A 9,938-nucleotide genomic window follows, 5' to 3' on the forward strand; every position below is an offset into this window, starting at 1 on the left:
CGCAGTGACGTTACAGAATGGCGGTAGAGTCAAATAGAAAGGAATGTATAAAATTGCAAATCATACTACAACTCCTATGCTTTTAGGTTTATTTACATGAATGTTTTTCTGAACTTGCTTAGTGCAGTATCAAGATGAGCGTGTATTTGAGCATTTTGTTATCGGTTTCCTTATTTTGAAACTTTAACTCAACAAGCTACACTTTTCAAAAAATATTCAGTGCGGTTATGTCTGCGAATATGGCGCGTCGTAACTGTCGCGGTGCGTTTTAGAAAAAAGAAGAACGACTTTAACCAATTTCTTGAAAAACAAAATTCTAAGAGAGGTAAATTCATGCAGAAATCCGCCTAAGCGTCATGAAGAAACGCTAATGTCATGCCACGATAATTTGGGCTTGCAACCATTGTAGAATATTTATAGAGTTTACTTTACATTTTGCCGCCTTCCATTCAAAAGCTCACTTCGATGTCACTGAAAACATTAAATTTTCATGATGCAAAAATAGAGATCCGTAGCATTTAGAAGTGTTACAAGTTTAAATGCAGAGAAATACAGCAATTTGTCCTGAGTCCTAATAAAGAAGTTGCACCTGAGCGAAATTCACTTCATCTCTGAAACTAAACAATGGCCAGAACACATAAATAAACATCGTGCGAATGAGCCGGTTAAATATTTCTAAACATATGCTTTATCTTCTTCATAATATCTTAAACATCAACGCTGTCGGTGATAGTGCTAGTTTCAGAGGATTTGCTAGTGGTGCAAAAGCGAACATGTAGTAAACTTAACTATTGCGGCAATTAATGCAATTTACGTGACATCACCTTTGCCGTTATTGGCCTCACGAAACAGTGCCTGCTTTTAGGAGACAGCTGTTATTCTCTTCGGGCATGGTTTGAAGGCGTAAGCTCTTTTCCTTTGTGAAACTTCTGGGCAAGTTTTTTCGATTTTAACCTCGCGTAACACTGTTCTTGGTTCTTTTGAGCGACAGTGCTTAATTTGGGTTGTCTCTATACTTCCTTAAGAATCTAATGATGGCTATAGGTTGTCCAAGTACACGCTAGAATTTCACTTCCTGTTGGCATATTCTCGCTTATCAACATCACCATATCCCAAACGCACATCGGTAAAGTCCAGCATTGTGACTTGACGCAGTACAAAAATTTGTGGCAATTTAGTGAATAACCGCCAGTCAATAAAATAAAAAAAAATAACTATATAATCAAGAGCCGCAAACTTTATTTCTTTTTCAAGAGGGTACATTCAGCTATTATACTTCAACAGTACGAAGGTAGATATCAACTAAAATTTTAAAGAGAATCTGAAGCCTTTTCTATGACATCTAAGACAAATCGCACCGATGCGCACCGGGGCGCACAGGCGCCCCGATGATTGGATGAAACGGTGCTGCAAGGCTCCCCGATGCGGACCGTTGCGATTTGTTGAAGATGTCCGAAAGGATGTCGCTGTTGCGCAGAACTCACCTAGCCTTATATTTGCTGAAATACGCCATCAATGGTAGTCCGTGCTTGATGAACACACACGCAATACTTCATTTCTAAATCAAATGCGAATATGTATTGTTTTCTTCTCTATCTCGACCACTAATGGCGGCCATGGTGAGGACGGAGCAGTGCGGCGTATGCTGTTTCATGCGAGCACGCAATCGCTCCAAGTTGTTTGGGGCATGCCACTTCTAAAGCGGCTGACAAAGAGGTTTCCACGTAAAGTTGGTTTAACTCTACGGTCACATATTAAGTATACACGATACCGATTTTGGTAGGCCGCTTTCACTCGGCTCCCGTCGCCGGCCCGGCTCAGACGTCTATACACGTTCACGCTGCGGAAGCGACCATGCGTGCTGCTAACCAATATATCCCTATTCCTGAGCCGTAAGCGGCTACCGTGTACAATTTACGCCGCTAATTTCTGCCCACGCTGCTCGTTTTTCGTCAGTATGGCAGAAGCCGTCACTTGCCTCGTCGGCATGGGATGCAGATGTATGTGTCTGCGTGTACACAGAGCTACCACTATACTAGTCCTTTTGCCTTCATGCAGCCGCCGGCATGTACGACCGACAGTATTTTGTCGAAAAGAGTGACGTAATGGTATAGGATCCACGTAGGTTTCGCGCCGCGCGAAGTGTTTTTTTTTTACTTTGTTTTTTTTCTCGCTTGAAATCGCTATAGTCAGAGTTGGACTTAATAGCACAGTTTTCCTCGTCTATAATTGCTCCTCTTTCAGTTCAGGTCAACTGGCAGAGGGAGCGCAGAATCGTTGAATGTGCTAGGCCTAACATCTGCTACACGCGGTCGGCATTGGCTCAAACTCGATGTGGAAAGCCGGCCAAAATCTTACAATCGCGCATTTCAAATTCACAAGGACGTTACGACTCACTTCAAGCACGAATGAAAGCGTACGCAAGCGCTAATTTACCAACAGAGTTGCCGCGCGGTACGGTGTTTTAGTTGAGGGCCTAATTTGGCACGAAGAACGGCCGAGAAACTGCCAGCATATAGGTGTGCATAGAGTTCTTCATTAGGGGAGGCCATGTCTCACCGCTGCCAGCCCTTCCCCCCCCCCCACCCCCACCTCGTTCATCGTGTCCGAAAGAAAACAAGCTCCGCAATGGATGCACAAATGGAAATGAAGCGATGACGTGCTTATCACAAAGGCCTGCCATTGGTTCCCGGCTTTCCGGGGGTAAGATGGGAACAGTTCTTTGAATGCAACATCAAGTGTCCTAAGTCGCCATTATTTCCAAAAAGGCAGCGTAGCCATAACTCTGCGCATTAAAAAATCACATGGAAGGTCCGACTGAGTGTGTGCGACAGAATTGGCGCCCCTCTTTATGTGAATAGGAGGGCGACACCGCCACCCTGCACCCCCTCTTCCCCTCGTGCGCACGCCTATGACTATCAGACTAATCTGGTCACTTTCTTTCGTACAAAACTTGTTTTTTGTGTCGTCTTCGCCGCCAATTCGCCTAGTAGAAAATACGCTTGAAATAATTCGGTCTGCCGACTGGTCGGCTAATCGCCAGCGTCATGCTGGCGCCTCGCAGGCATCGGTGCCGTGTCGGCCTAACGCATGCCCATATCTGTTTTCTCTTAAATAAAGTCCTACAGCCAATCTTCAAAGAGCAGAACAGCACAGGGTTCAGTATATTCAAGAGTCTTACGAGTTAAAGCCACATAAATTTGCCGCATGAATTGGGCAAATGCCACAACTCACCACTGCTTGGTCTGCGAAAATGAAGGGGACACATGGGTGGCGAACACCAAATAAAATTTCTGGACTGATGTAATTGAGAATGACAATAATGAACCGTCGGAATTAACCCACTGATAAACACTGGGGCCAAGCTTCGCTGGTTAACAATCTGTATGGAGTGCTTGGGAGGTTTTTTTTTTCTAATCTTGGTCTACATATGTGGATGATATCGCCTTTTCAAAAAGGAGGCATGTAGCTCTCAGCGTAGACTGCAAACTACCCACTCAGTCTCCTCTCAGCGGCATGTGGACTCTACGGGCATATGTGTTCGTCGCAGCGCTATGGTGTGAGACGTGCTGCACAGCGGTGATTCGGGCTCCACGCAAGACCTGGCGTCGTACAAAGGATGGAGGTCAGCCGTCCCCCGTCTCCGACAACCTTTCGTGGCTTCGCTCAACATATTTTGATACCAGCGAAGGAAGCACAAGACATGTTCTCGGTCGCACATCGCCGGTTCAGAGAAGAGTGACCCTTGTAGCAGCAGACAGCTGTAACCTTCGTACGAGATGCTCAAACCATGCGACGGGCTGAGGCCGAAATAGTAACGAAATAGCTGAAACCCTCTGCTCTGATAAGTGTTGCGCTACGGTAGAAAAACTATAATCTCCTCTTTGTTTTCACTATACTATTTAAGTTCTTGTAGAAACGGAGAGTAGACTTTAACGAAACAAAGCAGTAGGTGGATTACCGTGGGCTGGCCCCACTACAATGGCCCCACTGGTCGCAGTGGCTCGCTAGGCCTCTACCTGCGGGATCGCCAGCTGGCTTCCAAGGGTTAGATCGGCAAGTACTGCCTCCCACGGCCACATTCGTTCGTGCGCATTGTCGATTGAGACTGTTCTCTCCGGGAAGATGCCCCTGGCATGCTGTTTTATTCATGTTCTCACTCCACTACTCAAACGAGTGTTGAAGAAGCATTTAGACTTTTTTTTTCACAGTTGACTAATACGATCACAAAGTACGTATATGGTACTTAGTTTTCTGGTACACGCAAATTCATTGAAAGCCGAAAAACACCTTTGTTTCTGCGGGCAGAAGCAAACGCCGGCAGCTCAACTACAGCTTGTTCAGCCTGCTGCCAGCCTAAACGTACGGAGAGGAAGAAGTAGGGGTGGGGGTGGTGAAAAACTGCGAACAACAGGTGACGTTACGAGTCTCTAGGACTATATGCCGAATTTCTAATATGCAGTGATCGATAAAGTATAGCATTTAATGTTCTACGCTGACAGCATTACGGGTTCTGGGAGATCGGTCGATTCAAACATATGAGCTGATCCCAAGGATTACGCTATGCCGCCCCCGCCGGGGGGAGGGGGGGGGGCTCCAGCAGGACCGCATATTTTGAGCGGCATGGCGCGGTTGCGCTCACCCTATCCTGACAGGGATCAGTAGACCACTCATGCCTCTCTAAGTGCTCTGTGTTCTCACCGTTGTTTGCGTTGAAGCGATCAACAGCACGAAGGTCAAAACGCGGCAGCGGCCGCGTTTCCTTACCCCAGCGTTTTGTTCGTTATGCCAGGTCGAATGCTAAGAGATTTACCTGCTAGCCTATGTATGTACACCGCCGAGCTCCAATTTGTTTCTGTCGCATTCATTGTTTCGCCCTTGTGGTGGCCCTGTGACTTTTTCTTCTTTCTTCTTGCGCATTATTTTTAGACAAAGATAGATGAAAAGAGAACTGATTGATTGATTGATTGATTGATTGATTGATTGATTGATTGATTGATTGATTGATTGATTGATTGATTGATTGATTGATTGATTGATTGATTGATTGATTGATTGATTGATTGATTGACCTCAGACTCAGACTATGTGCGTTTTTACGTACACGTGTCTTACGCAGGTGTTCTCCACAATGAGGCTTTCGGAACCCGGCTCAAGGAGAAAGGCTGAGATTACATCCGGGACCAGCCGCACTGTCCTCGCCGTAGGCTTCGCGGTGACCTTCCTTCTGCTGACTCTGGTCCCAGCGTGCCACGGAGCGAGGGCGTCGACGGCAGATGACGAAGAGGGCCGATCTTTGCTCTCGTTCTCTCCGTCGGCTTTGAAGAAGCGCCTGGGCGGTGGACTGCGTCCCACGGGCCGCTCGTACTTCGACGCCGAGGACATCCTGCTCTTCATGTTGGGCCTCGGACTGGCCTCCATGTTGGGCCTGGCGACCTTCATGGCCCCTTTCACGTCCATCCTCGCCACGGGACTCACGCCGGTCACGGTGCAGGGCAATGTGGCACCGGCAGCGGCGACCGCCGCCGTCACGCACGGGCGGCGACGACGGCGCAGCTCTTCCTGGACGGACGGCACGTACGCCGCCGAGCTGCTGCACGCCATGGAGGAAGCGCACGAGCAGTACAAGAAGCCGCTTTAGAAACGGGCCTCAACACGTTGCTCTCTTTCGTGTGATACTTTGAGGCTTATGCAAGATGAGATGCGACAAGGATACCACAAGAGAGCTTGTGAGCTGGTATGCTTGACGCGATTTCAGGTTGTGCGCTCTCGAGCGAGGGTAGCGACGGATAGCGGTTAACGCAAAGGCGGTCAATATCAACGGCGCTCCGATGACGAGCGATGAAAACCGCACAGATCTTATGGGAGAAGTTGAAGTCAGCGCAAGACAGTTTTCATACTTTTGTATTCGTAAGATGACCGATTTCTGTCATCCTGTGCGATTAGAAAGATTTATTTTCAGAGCAGTCGAAACGTTACAGTCTGCTTTGAGCTTTATAGACAATCAGCTGTCGAGGAACATAAATTCAGGAGCAGTCGTTAGGACATCTTTGAAAAAGGCGTCGCATCATGGTTCTTGGAATATTGATGCGTGTGCCTCCCGTCAACCTCACGTTTAACTGACTTCACATGAGGAAGCATGTGCGGGCTCAGTAAGAAAAAAAACGACATATGGATGTATTCAACGAAATGATGACCCACGATGCGCTGTCTTTCAACCTGTTATTGATTGGGCAGAGTTCATTGTTTTGTACAAGCAGGTTCAGAAAATAGCTGAATTGCAATCTCAATACACGGACGTAGCAAGAAAGAGAGGTTTCTAAATAGAAAATTGCGAGCCATTCCACTCCGTAAAATGTGGATGTCCAGTGGAACTGCTTAGCGCCCGACACAGACGTGACACATGATTTCGAACCATAAAACATCCCACCCCCTGCAACTAAATCCGAAACGCCGGGGCAGAAAGTCCATTTTGAATTTAGCGCATGCTCGTTTGAAGGCTTCCGTTTCAGCATCACGGGGGGGTATACTTGCGTCTTTCTGCCGCATTCTCCGTTTTGCGACATGGATCGTTTTGTATATGGCTTGCCGCGTGCGTCTGACGCTTCGTGCACGATCTTACTTGGTGTTCGCCTCCCGTGTGTTCCCTTTCTCATTTTTAGTGCACCAGTGTTGAGTGGTGGGGTTTGGTCAAATTGTGGTGACGGCCGAGTTTTGAGCAAGGACATATGTAGCTTCGCTCTAAAAAATGCTTTGACGATCTCCGCAACTCGGACTGCTCTGGCTGCGACACTTTGGACTTGCCACCATAATCAGAAAAGCCATCGCATCTTATTATAAGCCAACTCGTTCTCTGAATTCTCGAATGTCCCTCGAGCGCAGAGAGCGCTAGATTACAGGTATTGAATGAGATATGCCTAATATGACCAACTTCAGTTAAGCTTACACGGACGTGGATTGACCTGCATTAAATGCGGTCTCACGTGGAATTGAAACGAATTATTTAGAACGCATATGGCTGGTGGTCAGATCACACGCACGTTCTATTGCGCCAGAACTGTCACCTGTATGCAAGTGAATAGGAAAGACTGGGAAAAAAAATATTGTTGCAGTGGCACCGATACATTAATCATGGAATCACAGATCACCATGGCTGAAGTGAATTTTCTTCGCAGAAAACGTCATTCGCGCCGCTACTCCAGCGCGCTAGGTGTTTCAATATGCAGATGTTCATTCATTGGTTGAAGAGCGCGTGCTTCTGGTAAACGCTGTAACTGTACCGTGGTCATACAGTGATTACAAACGAGCATCGATGAGCGATTCATCTGCGTTAAAAGAGATTTGTTAGATACACGCAATAAGCAATGACAACAGCCGTTTGATCGACCTGTCAGCAGGATTGCCTGAAATTTTATTTATTCATTCCTTCTTATGTAACATCAGTTAAGCCATCGTCACGACCACAATGTAATAAAATTAAAGCGTCTTAGTGCGGTGACTGCTATTTCAGAACCCAGAGTTTTCAACAGCTTCAATACAGACAACACAGCTGCTTTTGCGAGTAGGCAACAAGGCGAAAAAATTTATGTACAGCTTTTTGAGTACAGGGCGCAAGGACCTTCTACACCTTATTATACGCAGTGTTTCTCCGTGTGGAAATTGTATTTCCTTCCTTTTAAGTAAGACAACAATACGAATAAGGTATATATGTTGCGGTAAGCAGGAATCTGTTGGTACAGGTGGTGGTATAATATCGAGCGTGTTGCCACCGCTTTTCGGGAAAAAAATGTAACGTGTCAGGTGGGCTGCTGCATCACCACAGACGACGAGAAGCCATCGTGCACTGCATATGGAGTACCACGAGATGACGCGGACATCTTGGATGCAAAGTTAAGTTATCCAACTACCACGGGGTGTTGAACTTGCATCTGTGTGTTTAGACAAATAAAAGAAATTCATGAGCGATTCCACTCTGTGAAGATGAATGACCAGTGAAGCTCTGCAGGACACGACACAGTGGTGTCACGGAAATTTGATGAAAGGTAACGACGCATTTGATTTTATTGAACAGGCGGCTGTGAGGGTCACGGCGAAAAGCGAGCACGCACGCACACACACACACGCACACACACACACACACACACACACACGTACAAACACACGCACCCACACACGTACAAACACACGCACCCACACACGTACGCACGCACGCATGCGTATTTATTATTGATCGGTGGTCATTGCATACCTGTTGCTGTTCCGTTCGGCTTTATTCGTTCGCACGTTTATATTGGGGCGTCTTAACTATATGTGGCGGTGCCATAGCTGCTACGTTAAATATATAGCATACTCTACCGAGCAACTGCTCGCTTATTTATTCCATTGTGCTCCAACGTGTACGGCCTTTTTTTTTTGATGAGTAGGCTTCACTGCAACGTATAATGTGGGAAGACCAGCTTACAAAGACCAAGCTTATACCGACTCCCCCATAGGCTTCACTTCAAATGCTTGCTGGGAAGACATCTTTTCAGGGACAATATAAACTGTCTTATACCAAAATATGAAGGCCATAGGACATTTTTAAATGCGAAGCATTTTTTAGCGAACCCAAGGCGCTTTGAGCGTTTCCATCTATCTATCTATCTATCTATCTATCTATCTATCTATCTATCTATCTATCTATCTATCTATCTATCTATCTATCTATCTATCTATCTATCTATCTATCTATCTATCTATCTATCTATCTATCTATCTATCTATCTATCTATCTATCTATCTATCTATCTAGCCACTAGGTCTGGGTGCTCTCGTGATTGCCTTCTTAACTTGGTGTAGACCAAAATTGGCATGGAAGAGTAAGAGGATTTGAGGAATATGACTGTCCGGTGATGACATGAATAAAGTGAAAATCCTGTCGCGTGCGTCGTCAAACCCTTAAATTTCCTCCAAAAACGTGTGGCACATACCCGTTTACTACGGGCCGCGGTATACGGGTATGCGCCACAGGTGATTGACAGTTTATATCTACCCAGAAACGACGAGAACACACATTGGTAATTTAAATGCGAGAGCGTTAAGAAATACCGACATCGGCAGCGTTGACCCGACGAATGCAAAGAATAAAAATTATGATCCCAGCAGGAATCGAACCCAAGCATTTTGCGTGGCAGTCAGGTATTCTATCACAGAGCCACGCCAGGTCTAGAAACTGTTTTGAAAAAGCACCCTATGCGGGCGTAATGTCGGCGCAACCTCAGTAGTTGTGGTGGTGCTGACTATCGAATTTTATAACGAAGCAATAAACAATACGTATGTACTCCTACGATACAGGCGTCATATCAGATTAACGTCTGTGGTCTCAGTGATGGCTCCGCTTTTATAGTTGTCTAATAAACATTACGGTTGTATTCCTATGATTCGATTCAGCAAGCTATATTCAAGCGTTGATCGATCGCGGAGGAATGCCTTAACGAAAGTTACGTATAATATTCACATCACCGCACCGTAAAGTGCATTTCGTTTCGATAATACCGACGTATGCGCTCTAACGCGAGTGCTGACGTTACATCGGACCATAAGTTACCTTTCAACGCCAGTGTTGTCGACGGGCCTGGTAAGCCCACGATGTGCCCACAACTACTATACTTACAAAAAGACATGGCAGCCTGGTTGTGGTTTCCCACAAGGGGAGCGGGGAACGCGGTGTGAACGCCAGGCTACAGGGAACTAGAAGAGGGTAGCTAGGCGAGCGTCGAAGAGCTATTTTTTTTTAATATGGATGGATGCGATGAACGAGACTTGGGCTAAAGCAGCCACCTCGCGGTGTGTTAGAGTTGACAAAATTAGACTTCTCCTTTTGGAAATGCGCTGAATAGGACGGCTGTAGCAAAGGCGCGTAGCCGGGGCTAATCAAGGAGGCTACGTATTACTTCACT

This window comes from Rhipicephalus sanguineus, chromosome 3 (genome assembly GCF_013339695.2).
Source record: "Rhipicephalus sanguineus isolate Rsan-2018 chromosome 3, BIME_Rsan_1.4, whole genome shotgun sequence".
Classification (NCBI taxonomy): Eukaryota; Metazoa; Arthropoda; class Arachnida; order Ixodida; family Ixodidae; genus Rhipicephalus; species Rhipicephalus sanguineus.